Source organism: Manacus candei, unplaced genomic scaffold (assembly GCF_025592945.1).
Source record: "Manacus candei isolate 608988 ecotype Guabito, Panama unplaced genomic scaffold, ASM2559294v1 h1tg000041l, whole genome shotgun sequence".
Taxonomy (NCBI): Eukaryota; Metazoa; Chordata; class Aves; order Passeriformes; family Pipridae; genus Manacus; species Manacus candei.
In genome coordinates this window covers 9,454,958-9,482,382 of record NW_026138089.1, presented here as the reverse complement: position 1 = coordinate 9,482,382, position 27,425 = coordinate 9,454,958, and the positions used below count along the sequence as shown (strand labels likewise).

The 27,425-nt window shown below is 38.8% G+C and overlaps 1 protein-coding gene across 1 annotated transcript in view; it reads right to left on the bottom strand.

Annotated features, from left to right (window-relative positions):
* Positions 1-20,845, bottom strand: part of MID1 (midline 1) — a 242,466-nt gene extending 221,621 nt beyond the window's left edge. Inside the window, exon 1 of the mRNA XM_051794943.1 lies at positions 20,719-20,845. The gene's annotated coding sequence lies outside the window, so the exon portion shown is untranslated. The remainder of the gene's footprint in view (positions 1-20,718) is intronic.
* Positions 20,846-27,425: the final 6,580 nt, after the last annotated feature.

The window sequence follows — 27,425 nt, the reverse complement described above, 5'->3', positions numbered from 1 at the left end:
ACTAATGCTGTGTAGGTGGATGACACACATTTCCATGAAGAGAAAAAGAAAATGAGAGAGGCCCTGTCTGGTGTTTTGATAAGGAGAATTTCCATATCAGTTTAATAATTTATTTTTCAGTGGGAATCAAGTTTAAAAAAGAAAAAAAGGTGAACTTTTTAGCCCATACAAGAAAAAAATGTGGCAATCTCTGAAGAATAATAATGCTGCAAAATATAAAATATTACTATTACTAATCAGCGTGCCTCATCTGTGCTTATGGACTCTCCTGTTAACCCGGTGGTCGTGTTCAACTGACATCCTAATAGATAACTCCTCCCCTAAAAGAAGCTGGGGAGGAGTTGCACCTTGGAAGATCTTCATCAGCCCAGAAAAGGGGCTAACAAAAGAGATTCCATGCTCAGTGCTTGAACTGTTCAGACTTTGAACTTACATGCACCCAAAGAGAAGACAGGTACATTTTAGCTCCTGAGCTGAGGGTCACGTCATGGCTGGCACCATCAGTGCAGGAATGGTTTCTCAGAACTGGGTAACAGGCAAAGCTGTCTTGGCACAATGTAGTTGCAGTAATTTTCTACTTGTTATGCTCCTAGGGCACCTCCTTAAGGCCAGACATCACTTCTCAAGAGAAACTAGGTGGTCATTCATAACACATTTCTGTACATGTATCGTTTCATAATTTTACTTTTGTATTTGAAGATGAACACCTCTTTCTTCAGCAAACAAGTTAAGACCTACCATATTTAAATTCACAAAGAAAGTGTGATTCCCAGGAAAACTGTGATTTCAAATATTGAGGTCATGGGTAAGGCAACCTTTTTATCACTGCAGAGTTGCAGTTTCTCAGTTATAGGTTTCTCAAAAAAGCACTTTCTAGCATTATCAAAGAAAATGCAGTGATACCTAGCTAGTAAATTGCATTTAACGCCAGCATCCTCTCTTAAAAGACACAGTTCTGAAGGACCAAGAGTGATGGGTGTGAAGAATTCTTTGTAAGAGCTCCCTTAATTATTTCTCAACTCTACCCTTCCCAAACTGGGAGGTAAATGACAGGTGGCACCAATATAGTGTCATCTCCTGACAAACTGACAGTTTTCAGAAAGCATGCAGATGAAGGTACAGATATTGCCAAAAATATGCCTACCTAACAAATGCTTTCTAATGATCGCAAAAAGAAACCGAAAGCTTCCTTCTCAGAACTGTGTTTTTAATATTTCTCCTGTGAACTGAGTGAAAACATGAGAAAATAGTGATTTGAGCTGTGGGGTTTTTGTGTTTTAGATAAACATTCTTGCTGTTCGGGAATTGATGTCTGACAAATTCCACCCCTTGATTTATCACATTTCACACAAAAAATGCATTTAATTGCAAATTGTTATTTTTGCATTTACAGTCCTATCATTGTAGCCCACCATGATTACAGCACCTGTGAAACTCAGTGCCTGGGGGAAAACTACTGTAATACCGTCTCCTTTCTATTAATGGAGTAATTCAATACATTTACCTTCCTGAGCACTGTCATTTTATACAACCAAAGCTACATATTTCCTGCTGAAACACTGCAAGAAGCATTCCTATGTTCTGCTTGTTTAATATGCTGGGTAATTCACATGGGGAAAGAAAAGTATTTAAAAAAAATAAAGTGATACTGATTTTATTTTCTGCCAGAAATTCTTTTTTAATACTTATTATGTTTCTCTTTTTAATATTTAAATTAAAACCCTCATTCCTACAATTTGGGGGGGGGGGTTACTTTAATAACAAAGTTAGCAATGGAAACTTAAAACACCTCCTGTTATGCTTATCATATAGAACTTGTAGAAGACCAAAAAAGCACAGAAATTTCATTTATTTCCCTTATTAAGTAAAGGGTCAAATTCTGTATTTTATTGCACGTGCACAGCTTCTCTTTCTACTCAGTGGAACTGAGGGTCAAGTCACATCCTTATTTATTTATTCCAAGATCTTAGTCAAGCGTAATTCAAAGCGTATTTTTCCTCTACAACTCTATAAACCATGAAAATTATTGTCAGCTTTGGTTTTCAGACTTTTAAAGACCATTGACTTGACAGTGCTCAGAAAGTGTGCTCAAAAGACAACTAATTTTGCAACTTCAAAGAACATGCTTTCAGACACTCCTTGTTGTATTTCTAACAATTACATTGCAAAAAGTCTAAAAGCAAATATGCCTAGCCAGCAACAAATACTTCTCTTGAATCTGCTTATCTAGTTCTCATCCATAAAAACTGTCTCAATTTAAGAGAGCAAAATGATGTCACTCAATGAATATAGACATAACCAATATCTATGTACTTTAAAAAAAAACCAAACAGATAACAAGTAAAAGGGAGGAAGGAAAAAAATGAAAATACATGAAAGATGGTCCACTTGTGAGGCAGCTTTGGACTTCAAGGAGTCCATGAAAATAAGAGTCATTTTAACTTTAAAATAAGCTTCTGAAAGTGTTTTGCGCTTTGTTGGATTTAGTCATCAAAATGCTTATAAATGGAAAAGAATTGCTAATACTAAAAGACTGTTCAGCTGGGCTCTACCTCAGCATTTGGTTTCCCTTTTTCACTGATGCACACACAAACCTGCATATTCACATCTGCACACATCTTTTCTTTTTAAGAGTGCAAATCAGAAGATCTGGATGCAACAAAACAAGGATACTGCCAGAATCTTCTGTGGATGAGTTGCTCAATCCTGTAAAGTATGGCTGTTGTGGGTTAACACCAGTGGGCAGGTAAGCACCACACAGTCACTCACTCACTCACTCTTCCCTCACCACCCAAAACCCCCCAGTACAACATGAGTCAAGATAAAAAACAAACAAACAAACAAACAAATGAAACAAACAAAAAAACCAAAATAAATAATTGAATAAGTGGAAGAAGCGGAAAGAGAGGAAGAGGCAGAGGGGGGGAGAAGGCAGAGGTGAGAACAAGCAATACAAAAGCAATCACTCACCCCCTCCTGTGGGTAGACTGATACCCAGACGGTTCCTTAGCTAAAGATGGCTACTTCCCTAAAGCTCCCTATTTTCTCTTTTATTGCTAGGCATGACTTTATACGGCATGGAATATCTCTCTGGTTAGTTCAGATCATCTGCCCGGTTGTGTCCACCACCCTCAATCTATTCCCCAGGGCATGAGAATGAGAAACACAGAAGACTCTGATGATGTACAAACACTGTTCAGCAAAAGCTAGAGTACTAGGAGCGTTATCAGTTCTATTTCAGTCAAAATTCTGAAACACAGCACCATGTGAGCTGTTATGAGAAAAAATGTATCCTATTCTAGCCAGGCCCAGTACAAAATTATAATTGCTGCCAGCAAACCCAGGTTATACTCAGAAGAAAAGGAACAAAGGTATAGCAAACACTGACAAGCAGTTGAGCTTTTATGTTTCTTAGTTTTTTGGTAGTAGACTGTGGCTTTCTCCATGAATTCAAAGGGACCAGAGCACCTAACCACTTCTGCAAATGTTCAGTTTGGCAACATCATTACCACAAAAGTTTTAAAGGCAACCTGAGTTTACGTATCTTTCTAGAGCCATAGTACACATCACTAGGAAATCTAAGAGGGCTTAGTTTGAGACAACCTTTCTTAGCTGTGAAAAACTTCATAAAACATATGCCTGCACATTTGGGATGCAATTTTGTGATGTTGCAGTACCAGAGTCCAACTTTTCCCTACCAACCTCAGGACAAAAATCAACAATTCACAACACAATTCACTTGAGGCAAGTTTGGAATTTAAAAAATGGCTTGAGTTTAAATATGACACACTTTCTAGCTGTAGTTACTTCTATTCAACATCACTGACACATGGAGGACGTTCACTCAGTCTCTGCTAGCATCTCTAGGATTCCTGTTTAGCAAAGAGTGTCAAAAAGTACTCCAAGGTGTTACTTCATGCTGAAGCAGATATATTTGTAAGAGCCTTGTCAAATTTCCCATCTAAAGTCTAAAAAGACATGTTAATGGGAGATAATCTGGAACTATGTTTCCTTGCTAGCTGGTCAGGGGAAAAGCAGTTATCACTCATCATTTTCTTCTTCTGTAGAACCTTCCCACTTCTCACCCACAGCTGAGGGAGACATACTTGTTTACCTTAGAGAATAAAAAGAATACATCCAGCCTTCTGTTGTCCATTCTATCACCAGCAATGGTAGGTACTTTTCTCTTTCAATTAAGTATTTCGCAGCTGAATCCAACAGTGAAGATAGATAAGACATTTCATGTGCTACTGCCATAGCTATGGTGAGGAACAGATACATAATGGAAGGAGCTAGAGGTGATCCCATCAGGTAAAAGAGACAGAGAATAATGAAGATCCAGAAGTTCTGGGTTTAGAAATACAGGACAAAAAATATGAAGGAGCAGGGAAATAATGCAAGTAATAAATCCTTGCAAGGAGATGGAGTTGAGTTTTCTCAAGATGGGCACACAGGAATTGCTACCTGCAGCAGCACATTTCTGGGGAGGCTTAGATTGAAGTAATTTACACATATCAAGTAACAAATTTCTGCTAGGAATGACATCATAGATTTGGGAAGTTAGTCTATCACTAAAGAGGAAAAAACCTCTTATGACACATTTACCTTTTATAAATCATAAAAATACTTAGTCCCTGAGATAACATATGTTGATCCAGAAACATTAAGTGTCCTTACCCATCTTACTTTGAAGGCTAGTAAGTTACCAAAAATTTCTCAGGCTGACACAGGAAAGAAAGCTTACTTTTAAACTTGTTACTTCATTGGCACTCACTATTCCTGTTCCAAAAAATATATTCCTAGGCACCAGTGGGGGAGTCTTAACAGACTCCTAGAAGGGGCAGAGAGCCAACTTGTAGTTATTTTAAAGAATGCATCAGTTGTCTACAATTTTGCACCCTAGTGCAGATCCTGTTTGTCTGAAAAGGATCCAGGCCGTATAAAAACGGTCTGCTGGACAAAGTCCAGAGTGTTACAGACTAAAAGCACATAACTTTACAACATTCCACTCCAAATGTTGCATGAAAATGCTGGTTAGCAAATTGTGATAGGTAAAGGGAGGGGAAAAACTTGGACCAAAAATGTTTTGACAATCTCAGAACTTTGGGCAGTGCAATCTCAGAACTGTGGAAAGAGCAAAAGGGAAAGGTAACATCTGTAAAATACTTCATACTCTACTCTTTCTGCATCCTTGCAGTGATACTTCACTCTATGCTACACTTACAGGGAGGTATTACTGTGATATTTTCAGTTTACAAGCTACAGGCTCCTTGCCATCTGTTCAAAATTCAGATGAAAAAAGTCCTCTAGCTGCAAGTATGGTCTGTTAAGCCATTCTGTAAAACCCTTTACTGGTTTCCTGATGTATTGAGGATCAAATATGAGGCTTCAGTTTGAAGACTACTTCCTTACATGATTAGTTTTATTACCATGAGTACACCTACTAACCTACGCAGGACTATACTATGTAGTAAAATTAAGCAAGTGGATAAGTGTTAGCAGTTCAGGGCCTTATAACCCTGTTCTGGTCCACATGACCTAACATAGCAAGTAATATTTACAATAAATTTGACTCCTTCTATTTACATTTCCCCTGTTTCCCATGGGAATGATGTGTCAGTGCTTTTTCAAACTAAATTCAAATCTTCTATTCTTTCATTAACCCTTTTAAATTGTTTAAACACTGAAACTTTGTGTGTGATGTGTAATTTCTTTGCATCACTTAATTCTGAGAGAGAATAAGCCCTTTAACACTGTAAAGCTGGCCAGTGATATGAATTCCTCGCAGGTAGCTTGTGCAGACACACTTAGTGTAGGCCACAGCACTCCATTATGCTGGGAGTGACATACAAGTTCTCAGTGTGACCATAAGTGCACACAATTGCAAAAGAATAGGTAAAGCTGTTAGATTCGAGGAACCTTGTCCCTAACAGGCTACAAGCCTTGCTCAACCAGAGTTCAAGTTTACCAAATGCACAGGCTTTCAGCAAAGAGTGACCAGATTTCCAAAGAAAGGAATCAGAGCCTGACCAAAAACGACATCTGCAAAAGTGAGGACAAATGCTCAGGGCCCCACACAAGGAGACAGGCTAATGAAGCCGTGGATCAATTGGGACAGTCATCCTATTCAAAAGAAAGGGTTCAAAAGAGACATCGGTGTCTTTTTATTAACCCAGTCACTTTTGAGTGGTACACAAGAGTAAAGCTGGTAGTTCACATGGTTAAGGCCCCCACACTAAAAGTCATTTGAACTTGTTCCAGGAACATAACAGCATTGTATAAGAAGCTGTCAGTTGCACCAGTCTGACATAAACCAAGGTCCCTTCAACTTCCCTCATAGAATAGCTGCTGCAGAACTATTTGCCTTATAGGACCACATTTGCCTGCTGCATCATGCCATAATTCCAACAGACTAGAGTTTTTTAAAAGTTACTGCAAAGAAAGGAGGCACAGGAAAAATACTTTTGAGACAAATTACTTTATACTGGCAAAGCTAGAACTAGGCAAAAAAGTTTTCCTATTAGAAATGCCTTGTTATACAGCTAAGTAGATTTATGCTGGTCTGAAGCAGAGAAACACAACAGAAAGGACAAAAGACAACAGAAAAGACAGCTCGCTCACTTCAGACTCTCATAAAATGCTTACAACACTCAGGTTTGTGCTCTGAGCCCTTCTGAAAAAAAAATTAAACTATTATACAAAATGGAACATTATAAGCTATTGGGAAAAATCCACAGCAGCCAATAACTGGGTCACCCATTCAAGACATGACAGATTCAGAGTTAAAATCCCATTTTGTCAATAATTTGATATGGCTCCAAAAGCCTGTATCAGAGAACTGAAAACATAATGCTCTTCACTTCTGAAGCTAGCTTCTATGTTTCTCCTCCAAACCCCCCATTTTACTGGCTGTTCTTATGACTGAAGAGCCTTTTTATAATAAAAGTGCAGTCAAAATTAACCAATCCTTCAAAAAAAGTGTTTTAACCAACTCATCTTTTCAATAAAAAACAGTAAATGAAAAAATAATAAATAAACCAATGTGAACCAGAGATATCCAAATAACTCATTCTCCTTTGCTACTTAAGTAGAAACAAGCTATTTTCAGAAAGCAACACTGAGTGTCATGCTTACAGGTATTGGCCAAGATTTGCCTGTACCAGGTGCGGAGCTACACTGGACCTCTTACAGGAGCTTCAGAAAATCTGAAATATGGCTATTTGCATTTCTGAGTAAGTGGCTGAGGTGTTCTTAATACGCAGGCTACAAAGGCCATGGTGGGTTCTATTGTCATCACATAAAACAGAGAAAAAAGGGATATACCTAGGTACCTCTTTCTCATAACCCGGCCTGGTGATGTAACTGGTGGGACATCTGCTATTTCAGAGTTTGTTATTTCTTGTGCTTTGAAAAGGGACTCCCTCGTTATTGAACCTGTCACAAAATTCTCTTGAATCTCCAATGTATACGTATTTCCAATTTAAAAAATAAAATAAAAAAATGCAATCTGGAAATCCTCTAATAACAAGGATGGAGGAAGGAGTTTGTATGCTCTGAATGCTGTAAATTTGGCAAATCCTGATGCTTCTGCAAGAGCACAACTGTCAAAATGCAAGTCAGAACTGAGACATGGGAACTCCACCATGTCATCACATCCACATCACTGCTCTTCTCAGATCCTTCTAAACAGCCTTCAGACACTTCCCAGAGCTCATTTTCCAATGGCTGAGTACACAGAAATTCACCACTTCCCTTGGAAGACTACTCCACATAAATATTAATCAAAAACCAAAGAGGAATTTATAATTGGATACAGATCTCTTCCAAAAATTGTCACACTATATATTAATTTCTGTATCCTGGTCAGCACAGTTTGAGTGCTTCTGTAATATTTGTTCAACATCCTTTTTGATACACACTGGGATGAAACACTGTAAATAATTCCTGGTTTGTGCCTTTGAAATCTTTTCAGACAGTCACATTCTTTTCAGCCACCTTTCTTTATAGCAGATAAACACTGCACTGGAAAAGCTACACCATACTGAAAAAGGAAGTCTTGGTCCTATGGTTTCAGTTTATTACTGTACATCTTGATTTTAGAACAACATATATCGTGAAGAATATCTCTTGAAAGATGTTTTGTCTTTTTTTGTGGAAAGGCAGAAGAATGAGTGTCCCTATGTACTATAAAATGCATGAACAGCAGGGTTTGGCACAGCAGTATTTGTTACCTGAAGAGTCACAAAGAAAGTGTATTTACCATTGCAATTGTAAATTAGATTGAATTATGCCTATCTTACATTAGGTAGAAAAAAGAAACATGATATAGAAAAAAAATTAGTTTTAACAGTAAATTCCTTGTTATTTAAGTCTCCTGCACCTGGGATCTCTTCCTTTAAGAGTAAAGCCATAAGTCACTTTGGTTGGAGAGAAGCCAACAGTCTGGAATCCTGTTGTCCAAAACCAAGTGTGGGCTTCTAACAAGGCATGACACAAAAAGTCAAGACCCTTTCAATTTTTACAGTATCTTAAAAGCCCTTTCCCCCCTATAGTTTCACAGAAACTTAAAAAACAAAGGAAATTAGTGCAACTGAGAACAGAAAGGTCTCTCATGCTTTGAGCATAAGTGTTCAGCATACCATACATGTGGTTACCACTACACATGAGAAAAAAAGGTCTGTCCATCTGAGAGCATGAGAAAGCAGTGGCAGGTATTAAAAAGTGAATATAGGAAACAATAGAAAAACTGCCCTCAGCTCTTATTCCTTCTTGCTGATGAATTTTGATAACATAGATTTCATTATGCACCTGCAGGTTTGAAGAATGAGGACAATATCACTTTACATGGACTAATCTACTAATTTATGTGTTCAGAACCTTGAAATCTTGTGGTCCCATGAATACAGGGCTCTCTGCTCCCAGTAGTTCACAAGATAATCCTTTCTTCCGTAGGAACTGCAAGCAGATTAATATTACTGCTTTGAAAATGCTGGTCATTCAGAGAAAGGAAACCATAGCTGCAACAGAAGTATCACCAAAAAGAATCCTCCAAGGCAATTAGACCACATGATTTCATAGTCATAGAGGAAAAGGCCTTGGGAACAGTCTCTCCTAGGTGGGAATGTGTAACATTGTCACCTTCCCAGCACTCCATTCAACAGATACAATCCAGTTCACCCCATACTGAAAAGCCTTCAGTGGCTTAAACACAAGATGAAGGAACCAGCTGTAAATGATAAAACTGGTTTCTTCAGAGTCTGGTCATACCAAACAATTACAGTGAAAGACTGATTAATTTGGATGAACTTTGTTTTTTAAAAATCACAGATCTAATATTATGCTTATACAAACATGTCAGTACCTAGTTGCTGTCTCCACTTATTTGTGATGCAAAAGGCCCAAATTAATGAGAGTACCAGAAGCCTACGGAGGTGCCTACCTTCACATGGAGCTTTTAAGGCTATTGAAAGCCCATTTTGATTAGGTCTTAGTTTTCTATATGAAGAATTTAGTTAGGCCCACAAGCCAGGGTGTCTCCTTCCTTTGGTGACAGCTCTCACCAGAAGACCACAAAGTCCAGATTTTTGTGACATCTTTCTTCCAGTGACACTGGCACTATGGGAGGAAATAAGTTTATATTCACACAGATATGCCACCTTGTGGCCGTAGCACTTAGCCTTTGGGAGAAAGAAAAGTCTTCAGCACACATCTAGCATTTCCTGGGCAAGTTAGTAACATAAAAGTAAGATCAAACCTGAAGCATTTCTTCTTGTGCTTATAAATCAATGTGCTTTGTTCATCAACTACCCTTGGAAGAAAGTCCCAAGCAAATGAAACTATCCACTGGCACTAAAGAAAGTTAGTGGAGTTTATGAACATCCGAGGAGGGCAGCCCATCATCCCGTGTGACGGCGATGTTGTAGATCTTGTTCTGAGGTAGTGATTACAAAAGGTACAACAGTCAAAGCTTAAAATCACACCTCAACTAGAAGTTGAGCAAAACCTAATTCACAACACACATCTTTCTCAATCTAGTGTTAAATTATTTCAGTGGAGGAAAAATACTGAAACACAGCTCTTTAGAAAGTACGGGATGTGTTTTGTTGAATATTGGTTCCATATTTGTACATTACTGGACAAGAGATTTTTGTCACATGTTTCATGAGACTTTTACTTTGACATCTATCTTCAGAATGTAAAACCATGAAAAACCACTGACAGTCCTGATCTAGGAGAAATACTGAACCTTACTCAGAAGAATGTCATCTTTCAAACAAGTTTAGCTTTAGATTTAGTTTGTCCAAACATTTTAAAGAGTATTTTCCTCTAGGCAAATTGTCAAAAGCTGGGGTAGAATAGACATATGGCTACACAGTTGCCTAAAATTACCGAATACTTTAGTAGCCTGGTTTGATTTAATTTTTGCAAAATATTTTTAGATGCGGAACTTCTAAACCTCAGAAATGGGAGCCAGATAGTACTGTTGCCTATGAATATGAAATAATTGCTGTATCAAAAAGACAGCAATTGAAAGCTATAGTAAAGATTGCCTTCAAATACAAGTATTTTCAAACTGTTACACGTTGGTTGCCTGAGACAACGTTCCTTTCCTGTTCTAAGAATAAGGATTGAATTAAGACTGAAACCACTGTGGAAGACAGTAACTTTCCAGCAGGAATGAGCAGAATGCATTATGGCATCACTTTTGCAAGATGGAGTCCCCAGTAAACCACATAGGTTTTGCCCAGAAAGCTGTGAAATTCTCGGTGGCTATCTTGCCACTTTGGTTAAATACTGGTTCAAAAGGCAGTTCTGAGGAACAGCCCCAACTATGTAAGGAGCAGAGCATATTCATCCTCTGCCACTGAGAGTTGACTTTGAACAGGGTGGCAGAAGGCAGTTTGTTCTGTGAACAGATGTCTTTACTGTCACGCCTTTGCACCCTCCTCCCTATTATAGCAAAATATTCAAAGAAAAGCAAATAGATGGACCAGTTAAAGTGAATGCTTGTGATAGTAAAAAGGTTTACTGCTAATAAAAATATTCACCTATTTTTTTAAATTACAATATGAGCTAATTTTCTAATTCTAGGAAGGTCAGCAGCTCAGTGTTTGCCATTTTATGACCTAGACACTAATGATTAATTTAACCATCAGTTAGGAATTCATTTAGCAAACCAACCTCATGAATCACCATCTCACAAAACAACTGACTTCAGAAAGGCTGAGTCATGAGAGTGAGGTTATGGGAAGTATCAAGTAGAAGAAATTAAATCTCACTTCCGTTTCCCTGTTGGTCCTTTTCTATTTTTACATTCTTCTTTTCTTGGATCATTGCCTTTAATTTGGGACCTTACTGATCGAATGCTATGCCATGTATTCTCATAGCGAGTTTAATGGATATAGCACTCTGATGGTACAGCATCGATTGACAGTAGTCAATAATTCAGCACTGCTACACAAACATGGGAGGTGTACTCATTTGTTGCCCGTAGCACATCAATAACACATTTTACACGGTAAACCAAACACTACAATTTGTTCTCCAAGGAGAACCTTGTCATGTAACCATCCAATCTACTGCCTACTTTGATTCAGTGCTTAGGAGAGCAGTCTCCTCTCCTCCGCTAACACAGTCCCCACACTTATTTGCAGTATAGAATCACAGAATCATAGAATCAGATGGGTTGGAAAGGACCTCTGAGATCATCAAGTTCAACCCTTGATCCACTACCACCACAGTTGTTAGACCATGGCACTAAGTGCCACGTCCAGCCTCATCTTAAAAACCCCCAGGGACGGAGAATCCACCGCTTCCCTGGGCAGCCCATTCCAATGGCTGATTACCCTCTCTGTAAAGAATTTCTTCCTAATATCCAACCTAAACCACCCCTGGCACAGTTTAAGGCCATGCCCTCTTGTCTTGCTGATAGCTGCCTGGGAAAAGAGACCAACCCCCACCTGGCTACAACCTCCTTTCAGGGAGTTGTAGAGAGTGAGGAGGTCTCCCCTGAGCCTCCTCTTCTCCAGGCTGAACAGCCCCAGCTCCCTCAGCTTCTTCTCATAGGACTTGTGCTCCAGTCCCTTCACCAGCCTCGTTGCTCTTCTCTGGACCTGCTCCAGCACCTCAATATCCTTCCTGAACTGAGGGGCGCAGAACTGGACACAGCACTCCAGGTGTGGCCTCACCAGTGCTGAGTACAGGGGAAGAATCACTTCCCTGGACCTGTTGGCCACACTGTTCCTGATCCAGGCCAGGATGCCACTGGCCTTCTTGGCCACCTGGGCACACTGCTGGCTCATGTTCAGCTTCTGTCAATCCAAACTCCCAGGTCCCTCTCTGCCTGACTGCTCTTCAGCCACTCTGTCCCCATTCTGTAGCACTGTATGGGGTTGTTGTGGCCAAAGTGGAGGACCCGGCCTTGTTGAATCTCATCTCGTTGGAATCAGCCCAACTCTCCAGCCTGTCCAGGTCCCTCTGCAGAGCCCTCCTGTCTTCCAGCTGATCAACACTCCCCTCCAACTTAGTGCCATATGTAAATTTGCTGATGGTGGACTCAATCTCCTCATCTAAATCATCAGCAAAGCTAGTAAACAGAACTGGGCCCAACACTGATCCCTGGGGGAAACCACTAATGACTGGTCACCAACTGGATGCAGCACCATTCACCACCACTCTCTTGGGCCCAGCCCTCCAGCCAGTTCTTAACCTAGGTTTTGCTTTAATTCATGTAATCTCTGTTGTTATTAAATGCTAATATTAAAATGAGAGCATTAGCAATAACTCTTGAGACTAATAACGGGGTAGAAGCTCAAGTAAAGTAGTCATTCAAAGTTTCCAAGTTCCAAAGCAATAAGTCTGTGTATTGGAATCAGTGAAGAGGGTAGCAGTGGACACCCACTGTCAAATAGACTGTAGACATAACAGCAGCCTAGGGCTGAGCCTGTACTCTGCAGATAAGGGCCATCTGTGAGACACCAGAGAGTCTCACTGTGCTGATCTACTAGCACCTGGCTAGAGTATTGGAACTGGAGGCATAAGGTGGACACAAAGGGGAAATGCAGGCCCAGCATAAGCACTGCTGTGGTGTTGGGACACGGCCCTGAGTAAAGCACTGTAAGTCTGGAAGTGTCTTCATGAAGTCATTCCCTGCTTACAGGGAGGATCAAGTACACCTTGATCCTCCACAACAGGCATTTGCTCAGTCTGTGAAAAACCTCCAAAGACTGACCAAAGCTTCTTTGGGTAACCCATTCTAGTGCCTAAATACCATTGTAGTTGTAGTCTTCCTAAAATCTAATGAAAACCACCATTACTGCAAATCGCCCTTTGTTCCATCCTCAACAGAGATGAACAATTAATTGCTGTTGTATTTATAATCATGTCTGTGTATCACAGGCCAGTTTATTCTCTTTTCTAAAATGCAGTTCGCCAAGCTGAGTTTATGCAAATATCACTTTGATAGTAAAACCAATGAGTTGCCAGATTTGGGGATGACTGCTGCAACCAGGCATGTTCGCCTTTTGTTCTCATATGAAGGCAGAAGTGGTCACCAGGGAGAGCTCAGCTCCTCCTTGGTCCTCTGGGTGAAGGCAGATGGACAGAATATTAGTTCATAAGAGATTTGTACAGAACACACTGGGAATCCAGGTTTTCAGTGAAACACACTCAGTTCCTGCAACCTATGTCACATTATGTTGGTACAATTTGTTGTTTGCTTTCCATTAGTCTTTCTCCAGTTTGTTTCTGTATTTCTTAAAGTATCACATAAAAAACTGGATGAACAATTCAGGATGGGGTTTAACACAATGCAACAGGGTAAAATAATTACCTCTCATCCTCTTGTTTATAATACCTTAAGTAATGACTCCCAGAATGGCTTTCACATTTCAACATTTTGTCTCATCAGCAACTTGCATTCATTTTCTAATTTGCGGTAGCCCACAGATACTCCTGCTGACTGAATTATTCTCCATTTTCTATAAATAAGTTACGTTTTCTTCTCTGAGTGTAGCAACTTATGCTTCTTTTAATTCCATTATATCTTCTTGATTTCAGACCAGCTTGCCAGCTAGTGAAATAACTTTCAAATTTAGTTCTAGCTCCCTCAGCCTGGGTGATGTACTGGAAACTTGGCAGATGATACTGACTCCATCAATTAAACTTTTGGTTTTGCAAGCCCCTTCTAGAGAGCTTTTTGTTTTAATTTTTATCTTATTACAGTAATTCTGCATACCCCAAAACTTTAAAATGTCTGTGGGTGAATAAAGGCCTTTCAGCTGATGGTTCCACTCAACTGTAATCTTCCATTTTCTCCTTATGTTGTGTGTCTTTAGTTCTCATGTGACAGAGAAAATGTTCAAATAGGACTCTTCACAGAACAGAAACATAAGAATTAAAACCTTCAAGGCACATTAGCTTAACCTCCAAAATTAAAATGCAAGCTAACAACTGTAAGTCATTTCACTCACTTTCATTAATCTAAACCAAAATAATCTTGTTTTGTATTCCAGTAATATGGAATGGTACATACTAGGACTAAGATGGTAGTTCTCTGAAAAATCAACCTATCTATGGGGTATTGCTGAAAAATTGCTAAGATCAACAACTAAACTTATTTCAAAATCCAGGTATCCTGTTCATTGAAGAGAGCACTGCAGAGCATATACTGTGATATCAAAATGCATGTTTTTTCTTACAAGTGTTCCATTCAAGTCACAATTATGGTGAGACTTTAGAATGAAGGATATAGAGATTTCATCATTTTGTTTTCTAGCATCAAGTGAACTTCTCTGTTCCCATCATCTTTCCTTCTGTACTTACATTTACATGATTCCCTCCAAGCCATTAAAAACCCACAAAAATATGAAATATTTGCAAGTCCAGACACAAACTTATCAGTTTTGTCTTCTGTATATGTCATACATGTTATTCTGTAGGACATAACATTTTATTGACACAATTTAAGGTTTATTTGTTAAACAATTCATACATGCTAGTAGAGTCCAGTGATTCACATCACAGAAAAGCTCAAAGTCTTAAGCAACACGTGTAATAAAAGCAAACAGATGTTTACAGTCTAAGCGCTGCATTAACGGTGGTGGCATGGCAACATATCAAAGGCAAAATGCAACATAGCCAGAATTGCCCACTGGAGTGTTAAGCACAGCTACATAACTTTGGACTTACAACCAATAGGATATCCCAAATCACCGTGGGTACACTGCCATACTTAATGTAAGAATTCCTAATTAACTGCTAATGCATAAACTCCTCAGCTAAAATGGTGTGGAATTTCTCTTGAAGGAGATGGTATCATAAAATAAAGGCTCATTTTAGAGAATTAACATAGCAAGAATATTAACACTATTTCATACATAGTGAAATTAAGTGTGCCTCAAAAATCCACCTCAGGAGGCCTCATCTGCAGTTTTATATGGAATTTTCCAGGCTAGGCATCTACAAAACAGAAGCGTTAGAAACTCAGCAGCAGGAGCATATGCATCACTGGAGGAGCATGGCAGACAAGTCATAACACTTCCAAACTGATACCCTGAGCACTCTGAAATCCAGTGTGTGTTACCAACAAGAGTGCTCTCAGCCTATTGGAATGACAGAAACTATGCAGGAGGTGTCAAAAATGGCATTTTGCTCATACCACTGAATGTGAACATCATAAAATGCCAAATGAAGCTAATCTTAGTATATCTAATGATATCTAACAAAAGCAACTGCCTTTTTTAAATGCCATCTCCCTAAATCTAACATTCAGGGGATCAATAGAAAAATCATCATTGAGTGAAACTACCAAAGACAAGAGAAAGTGCAATTTAACATTCGATCCTCAAAGGAGCTTTACAAAAACCTGTAAATGGAGGATCTCAGTTTTTTGAAGAAAACTCTGTGAATATTAACTGATTTACCTAAAAGCAAATACCAGTTGTTCAAGCCTCTGTGCACACAATTACAATGAGAATAGCAACTTTTTACCAAAAAAACAAAACAAAACAAAACAGCAGAGGTTTTAGGTGCATATGAAAGGGAACATGTGTTACAATCTCAGATATAGATACATTAGGAATGTACATTAGCTTATGTACAGACTTAGCCTCAAGTATGTCCCTAAATATCTTGCTGAACATATAGTACATTTAACATGTAAAAATACTAAAACATGGAACCACACAAAATTTGCCAAGAAATGTTTATGCATCCTGTTAATTGCTACACCATCAGAAGCTAGATATGGTAATATTTTTAATGAAAGGGAAAAAAACCCCATCAAAACAGCAGGCAAATACATTCTAAGCAGCTGGTATATTCAGACCCTAACACATGTTGCATATCTTCAATACCTTCCCCATATGAGTCTCAAAGTGGTGTGTATTCCAAAACCCGAAACCTGATAAATAATTTTGAAACAGAACAAGGAATTAACACAGGAACAAATAGATTCAAAGGATAAGCTTTCATAAATAAGACTACTTTCAAGATAACACAGGATTACAGAATTTGGGGAGGCTTTATTTTCACACCGGCAGTTTTCTGAACTTTTTGGACTAAATAAACACACAGGAAGACAGGATAAAAACTGCAGCTTCACATCTTCATCACAGACTTTTCATACTTTTACATTTCTCAACCCTTTTTAATTAAAATACTTGCAGTTTTCATGTCCTAAACAATTACATTACACAATAGTGAACAAATATACAGATGTCACAGACTTCTTTTTCTAATCCAAAACACAGTTTAATGTCCTCTCATCTGAGAAAGCATCTTCAGCTTCACACAGTCCAGCTTTTTGCCTCCTTCATTTTCATGGCTCTTAAGCCCATATGCTCACACGAGCTGTAATGTAATGCTAAGCTAGAGGTTTCTCATGGGGAACACGTCATCTCATTTTTACATTGTGGTTGCAGACTGCAATCATCATAACCATATCCTCAAAGATGGTGGCACAGCAGAGCCAAGTGAGGCACAATGGTATGAGGACAGCTGCAGGACTAGAAAGCCTAGCTCAGATTTGGAACTATATTTTTAACTTTAAACTCCAAATACATCTACCCAAGGCTGAAAGAAGAGGGGTGAGGTTAAAAACATTTAGGCAACAAACACTTTTTGTGGAGCACATGATCTCTGGATACCAGCATTAGGCAGACGAACTGGGCAGGCAGATAAAAGTGCCCTTCCTTTAATTCCTTATCATTTGTCTTCAAAGCAAGGATTTAACCTCATGCAATACAGTGAATGCTACAGAAGAATTGATCTTGCCTTGCTCTCTGGACACCCATCTCCATTTTGAGTTATTCTTAGAGCTCTTGCTTAGAGTTCTTCAACTGCAGATGGCAATTTTCAATCAGGCATGTGCTTCAGGGGAAATAAGGAATTTACTAAGGTCACTTAAGGGCAATGAAATCACACATGCCATATAAAATGCTTACACTACAAAATGATAGCATAATGGAATGGTAAAGCCTTTAACAAAATCGTAAAGGGAGCATGCAACTAGTACAGCATGTTCTTTTATTATTCCAAGCTCTCCAGTTATGACTTTGAAAGGCTAGGCTTTTTTTTTTTTTTTTAAATTTTATTGAATAAGTGTAAAGATACCAGAAAAAAACATGACGTGCCCAACTGCCTCCTGCCAATGTGTAAGAGCACTCAGCTTCAAATTATATGCAAATCACAAAATGAAAGTAAATATGAAATGATGGATGTAAGTCAAGCAAACATAAAAAATAAGTGCCCTAACTTTGCTTTAAGGATGAGCAGATTACTAAATGTGGAAAAACATTGAAGACATTTAGTATGTTCTTTCATTTCTAAGGAAAAATTTTATGATACTGTATGCTAAATACAAGAAGAACTTCCTAGTTTAAAAGCGACAAATGAACAACAGTTCTCATGAATTAACCCATCAGTAATAGAACATGGAGGCAAAAGATAATTTTAGTTCAAGTTATCAATACTACCTAGTTCAAGTATTTCTATTTCCCTTCAGTTTTGTCTCAGTTACACAACTAAACCTGGCACCATAGGTGCGTGCATGGGCTTGCTGTGGCTCAATGCCTTTGCCTGGGTTCAATATGCTCATCTTCAAAATATACAGTCCAACACAATACCATTACTGCACCCTGAACACAGCTCTGCTATTAAAACTGATAGAAAAGAATCCTTGAATTAATGAAAAAATAATCTTTAAATGGGGTCAGAGTGAATGTTAATTCTTTCTTTAATAAGTGAATAAAGCACATCACCTATTAACACAGGTTAGAGACCCATGCCTAGGGTAGGAGGCTGGTTTGCATAAGCTCAGGCCAGAGAAGGGCCATCCAGTCATAGCTACTGGATTTTCTTGTGATTTTAGATGCAGCACAAGGTCTATCCCATACTTTAAATGGCCTTGTCTACTTTGCAATTCTTTTCTTACTGTAAAGAAAGATAAATCTTTCCTGGAATATATCCCCCAGCCATCAGTTCTGGTCTGAAAAGAATTTGCTTTTTGTGCATCCAGGTGAACAAAAACTCATGCAATACCACAGAGACAGCATCAAGCTGAGGTAAAACCCCAGGGCAGACACTGGTTTTAGACAGATCCACTGTGATGCTGCAGGCTCTGCAGCCACACCATTACACATGTGTTATGGGTGGCAGAGGAGGGCGCAAGGCATGTACTGTGGCAGAAAGGGATGAGAGCCAACACCACCCTTGTCTCCCTGGAAAAGTCACAACCACAAAGCTCATCTAGGGGCAGGCAGGCTGCAGCCAGGACCAGCCCTGCACTAGCCTGGCCACACATATCGCTGCTCAGATCCTGGGACACAGTAAGATCACATCAGAATATACTGCACAGGCTTTGAACCAGGTTTCTACCTTGCTTTGCACTGGGAAATCAGAAGACCACTAATAATTGTAACAGAGCTAGACAAACTAATGGGGGCAACTGAGAGACTTGAAAAAAGGTGATTTAACAGCATGTTTCCCTGGAGTCTTCTCTTGCCCTTTAAATTCACACTTTGATTACTAACACCGTTTCTCTGTGCTCCTTTTAAATTCTGAATAATAAAGGTTATCCACAAAAGCACCAGGATGAGAAGCACGACAAGTAAGATTTACAGTTCTGGTCCACCAGCTCTGCTTTCTTTGCCATGGTGACTTCCAGCAAGACCAAAGGTGCTTCATGACAATGAACCCATTAGCTTCAGTCCTGAAGCAGTGTTTAGGAAATTGCTTCTGCTTTGTGATGTTGATGGCCCTTAAAAATCTCTACTGAAACTACTAGAGCTGTTCTGTGTCATTCCCATTAATATCTCACTAAACATTCAAAGTCAGCAGTTTAGAAAAATCTTACATAGAAATAAATGAGAATCTGTATGAACACAAGTGAATTTTAATTCTGACAGTTCCCTATTCTGAATTAATTTTAACCAGGTAATACTAAATTACTAATTTCAGGTAGGCATTCATTCCTTAAAATTGGAACTATTTAGAAGGAATAGGGGTTTTAAATAATAATCATCTTCATTGTAAGCTTCTACACCCTTAGGCATAGGAATGCATTTTACTTTCCCACTCTGACTGCTAGGAAAGATGTGGCTTTATCTCCCATAACTAGTGTATTCATATGCCTGTGTACACATAACTATGAATAGCCATGAAAAAAGTGAAAAGCAATTTTATGTCTCTCTTCCTAAGATTAGGGGGGAAAATCATTCTGAAAATGCACTCCACCTGTTTCTGACTAGTTTTCTGCACACTTTTTTCTTAGAAGGTATTTAGAGAGATCAACTGAAAATATTTTTCCATTCCTATGTTTGATATCAAAACTGCATAAAACTTGAATAAACTTCCACAATGAACACACTGCTACTTAACAGTAACTATCCTGAAGGACTGCACAGCAATATTCTTGCAACTAGAAACCTGTTCGAAATAGGTTTTCAACTTTATTTTTCATTATGTCTTGACTAAAATCTTCAGGGAACAATTTCTTGATCTTTGTGAGGATTTTACCCGCAGCCTGTTTTAAAGGTATCATACTATGCAAATACTTGCTAAGAAACACATATCCTTACTTTGAACTAGGATAATCCCTATTGTAGTAGAACACGTTTTGCTTACATTTCCTGGAACAGTACCTGAAGTTTATTTTTTAACTCGGTGCAAAATCTTTATTACTGTAGGAACTCCCTGTATTCCAACAAACACATTCCAGCTATGCTGACTAGCAGCATTCATACACATGCAAATAAAGTACTCCAAAACACTGGGAATGCTAAAGGAGTGCACCTTTTACAAAACATACATTTTAAGATTAAGAAAAAAATAAACACAAAAGTCGAGGACTTCTTTTCCCAGACACACTAGGATGATAACACCATGGATTTGCAGAGGTTTAGCCAGCTAACCAAAGCATCTCAGTCTTATTTCCAGTCTCAGCTCACATCTGTGTTCCATCAGAGAAAAGAAAGTTTGATAATCTCTACTGTAAAACGAAGGTACTTCCGACTTAGAAGCACATCGAATGTCAGATAAGTTATAGGAGTTGCTCCCGCAGATGCTGCGGCACGGGAGCCTCCCGCTTTGCTCCGCAACCCCCATGGAGCGCACAAGCCATTTTAGGGGGGAACAACTGTTGGAAGAGCAAGCCTCTTTCCGAGCCTCCCCGCACCCTGACTCCGTCACCCTCCGGTTGCGAGGATCGGCCTGACATACCTGCTTCTCCATTTTTCCCCCTGACAGGTTTTCCTTCTCTTTTCCCGAAGCCGAAGAAGAGGGGGGACAGCCCTTCCCTGGCGGGCGCAGCGCTGCGGTGCCGCCGCCGGGGGCTGCGGTCGGTCCGGTCCTGCCCCCGCCCGCCCTCCCCGCCCGCCGCGCTGCGGGCTCGCCCTCGCCCCTCTCGCGGACAGCCCTGCCGAGCTCTTTTAGGTGGAACAGGTTTCCTTATATAGGTAAACACAAATTGCATTCCTGGTGAAAGAGGCTAACTGGCAGTAAGCTTAACTTAGTTAACTCCACAGATACCAAATGGGTCCGAGTGCCTGAAGTTTGGGAGCGCAGCGCTGTGAAGGGTCTTCAGAAGGGAGAACAGTTTCCTTAGAGCAGTTTAGCACTTGTGAAGTTATTCCATTACTTAAAGCTATAACTTTATTTATAGCTATAAATACTGAGTACTATGTTAGCATTACATTAAACACTTGACATTTTTACAGAACACTCATTTTACAGACTACATTTTACCCCAAGAACAGTGGAGGTGACAAAGGTGTGTGCATGTACTACAAGCTGACAAAGGTACGTACCTTACATACACATTCTGATAGCATTAAAATAATTCCAACCCTATCAGTGTTTTCATATAGAGACTACCATATATCAAGTGTTACATGAAAAGGTTAGAAAATGAGGATTGTTTTACTGATAACAATGGAAAGATGCAGTGTAAGAAGAGCTTATTTTACTCTTTTCCAGTTCCTTTTTTATACGATGTAAGAAGTAAGCTTTTGGTGACAGATCTGTCTTTGTCAGAGATGTATGGTTGCAATGTAATAACACACACACCCATACCTGAACAGGGAAATAGAGTGATAGAGGAAGTACCTAGAACAAACATATATTGCTCTCTGCAGATCACTGACATATGTATTTTGTATATTTTTTTAATCATCTTGCCTACTCATTAACCCTTTTCTGCAAACACAACTTGCGCATCTCAAAGAACTTCAGCAGCTAATTCATTAATTACAGAGAAAATAATGTAATAGGTGTCACTTTATTATATTCAGACAAGACTCATCTGTTAATTATGGCCCTTCTACAAGCTGAAACACTGTTGGTATGCAGGGGGTATTAGACAGAAAAAAGCATGAGGAAAGAAAAAAAAAAGCAATAAAACAAATTACGGAGGAAACAAAAAAAATATTAGTAAAAATGAGAAAAGTTCAACAGTTTGATGAAATTATGAGAGGCTGATGTTTAAAAAAAATACACTGAGCTCTAAAATATACAATTTTTTTTTCGTTCTGTCTCCCAGATATATTGTCTATAACTCAAAATAGACAAGAGACACAAATTTGGCTTCCTGGTGACCTATGGAGTATTAGAACTAACATTGTACCACCCAAAAGCTGGGAATTATCATTATCCAGTGGACTACAGTATTTCTTATTCCCATCTAATATATGACTTGAAGATCATCAAATAATATACTGCACAGCAAAGCTGGTCCTAATGACCATTCCTTATGGTTTCAATATTTCTTTACTTATAATTTTCCTTTTCCCTTGAGGCATAAACATTCAACCTCATGATACTGACGGAGCTTGGCTTAGAAGTTGAGAAAAATGAAAAACAATACCAATAAAAGTTGTAAGACACTCAATAAATACATGTAAAATAGTCTCTCTGTACAATATATAGGGAATCAGGAATATGTGGCCAGGGGCTTGGTGTAATGATCTTCGTGGGACTCTTTTGGGACACATAACTCACTTGTGGCTTCACTGCATAAGAAGAGGATCTTGGCCTTGCCATGTTTGTGGTTCCATGACAAAGCATTTGCACTGAACTACATAGCCATGTATTATCCTTACCACTAGTGAGCTCATGACCAGTTCCTGAATGAGCATCAGTTTTTTCACATGAATTAAGCTAATTGAAATTCATCAGATTCCCAAAACTGTAACAAAAAAGGAATTTTAAAAGGGCTATTAGGCTAAAATAGATGTTACTGCAAGTATGGCTAACACTCTGTCCTTAGGCTAGCACTTTTTCTGTTAGCCAGCCCAGATCCCACAATAAACATCACATTCGTTTATCTAAAACCACTCCCTCAATTAAGGATTTTCCTACCCTTTCTTCAGTGCTCATACATATGCTTTACTTACCCTAGTTTCAAGTTGAAAACTAGCTGTGATATTCTACACCTGACATACCCTGTTTACATCCATTCTTTGCCCAAACATCATATTGTGAATCAGTCACGGGATTTAGCCTCTTCTATCCAGACATGAAATCTCATGCTTTAGTTGCTGGCCCCCAAGCTGTGATTTCATTAGATTGCTGGCACAAGCACAAAAAGTGTCCGAGTCCTGTGTGCTACTTTTGAAAGAGATAATCTCTTTACTTTAAAACACTTGTAATAAAATAATAACTTGCTCCTCAGACATAAATCAGAATAAAATTTATCTATATTTTCACTGCATGTCTTTGCTAAAGCATCATCAGCACTTCATCATCATAATAGACACTATAGATCTTTTTTTTTCGAGTTCTTTATTTTTTAAGAAAACTCTATATAATCCTCAAGCAATCCAGTTAATTCTTGAAGCTGAGAGTAGCTGAGACTTATAACTCTCATTTACCTTTCCATCACACACACATATCTGCAAGTAATGCCAAGATAGTACTAATTACCCTGTAACCACTCTCTCCTTTTCTCTGGGAAGAGGTCTAGTAGATTGGATCTTGTATTCAGCATCAGAGTGTATAGGAAAAGCTCTGAGCAGACCTCTAAAATATGTTGGTTTTAAAGTTAGGAATTAAACAATTCATTAGGAATGAATGCAATTTATGATGTTGTTTTTTTTTGCTACAGTGCTTCGAGTTGTCACAGCAAAAGCTCAGCGTTAAATAGATACTCTTATTCAGTGTGTCACTAACTTGTTTCCTGTGCACAATTCATAGAAATGGTTTACTGAGTTTAGTTTAGCCTCTGCTGTTTAGATAGTAACTATTCGTAAGCAAAATAACCTTTGTCCACTGAGCCAAGAACCACGGGCCCAGGTAGAACCTTGGTGATAGATCAATGTACTACCAGCTTTCTCTTTATTTCCAGTTGCATGCCTTTCTAGCCATACTTGCTTCATCTCAAAAGGTGGTTTATAAGAAATATTTTCTCTTATGAAAAGACTGATGGATTTTCCTTCTCCTGTTTCTGCCCATTTTTTAAGTGCACAGTCCTGTCACTCTTTTTGTTGCTGTACCAGAAATGGAAACCTACTGTAAATTTCCATGGTTAATTTTGATTGAATGGAATAGGTATGAGCAGTACACCAAGAAATGTATTTTCCATACATACATTTCCATAATATATATTTCCTATATATAAACCAAATAACGTTAGTTTCTAATCCTGCCATGAGTCTCTAAATATCTGCCTTGAATTTTTTCCCTATTAAAAGCTCAGGGTGGAACACAGCAGATTCAGTCTCTTTTCACTGAATTCTTACTCAATAACAAGGTTTGCTTCTGAAGTTCTTTGTAGGCTGAAATTGTCCACACTTGAGTGACTAAATAAATTGGCTCAATTTAGCCAGGTAAGTATAAAGCAACAGAAATCTCTCAAGTTTCATTGCACAGCACATTTTCCAGAATTAAGCTGTTAATGCATTCTCGAAGTTCTAATTTCTTCCATGCAATGGCAACACTTCCTTTCACTTTGATACGGGCAAGATTTCATACCCCATCTTGATATCTGCATCTTTACATCTTCAGTTTCCCTCAGAGATGTGCATCACCGACGTCCCACAATGTATGTTCTGTTTTGTGGGGTGCAACAAGATCATTCATTCAATAGTTTATTGTTTGCTCTCAGCTACATTACCCAGTCCTCAAATCATGTAACGTGCTCAGCTAGAATGGCAGAAGTGAGTACCTGTCAAATAAGGTAGATTCAGTTTAGCAGCCTTTGTTTCATTTACTAATCTATTCAAGGATATGCAATGTCACAGTGCATCTCTATTTCCACGTCAAAAGATCGGTTAGATTAAAAACCTAAACCCCTAAATATTACTGTGTCCAAGTCCACAGGTGTTATTTCTTAACTGTCATTAAAATAATTTATACACACAGAATACTAATATTGCATTGAAAGATATTGTGGCAGTCTGCACAGATACACAGTAGCACTCAGACTTTCAGTTTAACACCTAAAAAAATTATGAAAAAAATGGCCTGGTGCTGAGTACAGCTTTTTCTGAGCAAGCTGGCTGCTGGAGAAACCTATTTGAGTGGGTCTGACTGGGATGGATTTAACTTTCTTCAGAGCAGACAGTATAGTGATGAGTTTGGGCTTTGTGGCTAAAACTGTGTTGATAACATAGTTTTGTTTGGCTGTTACTGAACACTGCTTGCACCACCTCAATGTGCAAGGGTGACTTTTTTTCCCACTGTGCCCCACTCCAGTGAGTATGCTGGGAGTGGGCAAGAAAATGGGAGTGGACACTGCCAGTAAGTGCAGCTGACCCAAACTGACTAAAGGGCTATTTCATACCACGTAATAAAAATTTGCATTAAAACCAAAGATAGAGTAAGAAGAAGGGATGTGGCTTCTGAGGTAACCATTGCTTGGAGATTGGCTGGGCATTGGTTGTCTTGGAGAGTGGTGACTGTGTTACTTTTCTGTGCTTCCCACTACACTTATCTATTAAACTGTCTTTATCTTAACCCATGAGTTTTCTCACTTTTTTTTTCCTTTTTTTCCTGCCCTGTCTCACTGGGGTGGGGGTGTGAAACTGTCCAGAAATTAATAGCAGAGTGGTTTTGGAAATTGCTCTTTACTACTCATCAGCTCTCAGCTTTTACCTCCCCCTCCCAGAAGATACTTCAGAGAGGCCTGTGTAAATGTTTCCATCTCATTTCATGGAAAAGTAAAAAAATATCATGCTACGTTACCTTCTGCAGTGGCCCACTGAGGTCATTTGGCTTCACCTTGAAATGCACTGGAGGTATCTAAATGGCAATTACACATCTGAGAAACATATGGAATTGTTGTCTCTGACTATAACTATATACACTTAGGCACTTCAGGTAAAACTACAAGATTTCCATGTCAGCAGGTACACTAGCAACAAACTTGGGACCAAGAGCTATGTAGACACAGACCGTAGTTTATATGCTTAGCTAACAGAAGGGACAGGGGTTTGACACGCTATTCTTTTCTTCCAGCAAAGGCAAAGTAAAAATTAATGTAATAAGCTACATTTGATTGACATTCAGGCTGAAAATGAAAACATTCAAAAAAGAAGAAACTAAAAGGTTAAGGCATTCAGAAGCAGTAACTCACAATTGCACGTACTGCTAGCAGCTGAATGTGCACCTTATCTGGGGAACATTAGCTATAGAGATCAGTTAACTTTATGATATAACCCTTACTTTTATTGTTTCCTGATCTGGTGTTCAATTTTACAACCTTAATGCAAGTTACTTCATTAATAAAGCATTACTTACACAATTTGACCACATTACTCAACCTTTACACAGGAACAAAGCTGTCAAAACAAGTAAAAGGCCAATGTCTAAGGGTATTGTTTCTGCACTTGGGAAATGAATTGAGCTTTCTTCCTCATCAGTTTTTAAAAATGCATCATTAAAAGCTATGTAACACAACAAGTTACTATCTTTACCCTCGCACCACATGTTCTTCAGGTTTCAGTAATATGATTACACTAAACAAGAGCTTTATGTTTTCATTAAATACGTTTAAAACTCAAGGCTGTGGTATTAGATGAAGCAATTAGTACATGATCCAGCAAAAAGCTATTTGTTCCTGAAGAGTTTAAATACTTTATCTGAAAAAGTTAATGAAGTAATTATAGTGTTGTTATTAATGAAGATTAGAGATGGATTAAAATAGCATGCAGAAAATAAACCAGACAATTAAATAGGCTTTCAGAACTGTGGAAACTCCTTAGGGTCCAGGGGAAAAAACCCCTCAGAATAACTCTACTAAGGACATTTGGAAAACACTTAGTTTTAATACTGTAGAACTCCAGACAGCAGAAATTATCTACATGTCAACATCAACACTGGGGATTGTGAGCACTGTGATGCTTAATGCTGACCACCTGTGCTTGAAGCTTTATTTTTAAAGTCCTCTCAAGATGTCTTTAACTGCAACACCTTCCATATTAAGCATGTTTTGCTAATGATGGGCCTAGTAGAAATGTTCCTTAGTATTTGAACTGACATGACAATCAGATTAGTTAAATTGGTTAATGACCTTATATTCAGGAGAAGGATGATGCTGTAAATGAAAGAATAATTGTTTGATTAAATTTTGTATTTCCTCCCATGTAATACTGCAGAAGACAGAAGAAAGCATTTAGCTAGAAAATCCTAAATGAGCCCAGAGGTGTGGTCCAGAGCAGGAATGGGCAGGAAAGGTAGTGCAGGACTGCATGTTACCTTGCTTGCCATGAGGGCAGCATAAAACTTATGGCTCGTTGACACACTTTCCCTAGCACTTTTGGAGGACTCACAGCTTGGCAACTGCATTTCTTCCCAGTGAATCTACTTCACCTGACTATAAAGGTGATGAAGTAGCAAAAATTGGATCCCAGCCACGGTAAGCTTTTCTGCAGTTTCTGGAAGAGAAACACTACTGTTTCTCAGACCCTCGGTAAGTGGGTCACCTGAGAGAG